The following is a 1265-nucleotide window of genomic DNA, read 5'->3' on the forward strand; positions in this document are numbered from 1 at the left end:
GTGATTTTTATATTTTGGTTATTTCATGAACGGTCATGAATAAGTATCTTAAACAAACCGTTGCACGGTCGCCGCCATCTTAATTAAGTAACTAAATTCACAACATTATGATGTTTACATAATTTAAAACTTAAATTTCAAACTGAAAATAATAATATTAAATCACAACTTTATATCCTTTTAGAATATAACGCCTTATGTGATATTGGTGGTAAAGCTTCTAAGTTGAACTATCTGCCGGTAGTAGGTACATACAAGTTAATTCATAGTTTATCCTTTATATTCATAGTTTATCTATATGCAGAGGATACTTTAATTTATTAAAAAATGGGAAAGTTAAATTTTATGGAACCCATAAAACTTCATTAGATTCAAGTCGACAAAGACTGCTACGTCCAACTATACGTAACATTAAATATTAAGCGTTCAATTTAGTGTCTGCGTCGCGTTACAAATTTTCGTCAGCCTGTAGGAATGCCTTATTATAAATCTTCAGAGCTTAGAAGGATTAAGCGGACACGAATCTTATCTTATGCCCCCAGCTAAGTAAGACCAAATTCAGGAAACAATGCCGAAAATAGAAGGATGAATGTGTTTGTGAAGTCTTTAAAAACCGGTAATTCAAATAATAATTGGACTGATTCATGTAAATATTAAACAATCCATGAGCACATGTTTTTCGCATTGCTAAAAGTATTATACAAAATAGCTGGAATTATGTAAATTTTCTGATTTATTTTTTTATTGTACTTCGCTCTAAGCTCTATTAAATTAGTTGTACATAGTATTTTTTTCTGGTTTTGATAAAAATTTTTACTTAAACAAGATAAAAGGAATAGTAATTGTAATATTAGAACTCTTAAAAAACTTACCGATTGTAAAATAATTGTGGTTATAAAATAATATTTGATAAAATTTTATTACTTACATTAAAGATATAAATATTTTTCTATTGCTATTAATGTTGAAGTATTAACGAATAATAAAATTTTATTATTTGAAAACTAAAATGTATAAAATCAAAACAAACGTTTTTTCAAGGTTAAAATATTACATAAATCAGCGAGCAGTTAAACACTTTCATTTTTTACTTACAAAGGACTATAGAAAATTATTATATAAAAGAATTATAGGGATTTGAGAAAAACTAAGCCATATCACCTTGGAAGTTATTTCGGATTATTATTAAACATATATATTTAATGTTGAACGCAAACTTTATTTTGTGAAGATGTCACTGTCAAAGTCACATTCATGAATTGTTA

This window comes from Danaus plexippus (genome assembly GCF_018135715.1).
Source record: "Danaus plexippus chromosome 13 unlocalized genomic scaffold, MEX_DaPlex mxdp_40, whole genome shotgun sequence".
Classification (NCBI taxonomy): Eukaryota; Metazoa; Arthropoda; class Insecta; order Lepidoptera; family Nymphalidae; genus Danaus; species Danaus plexippus.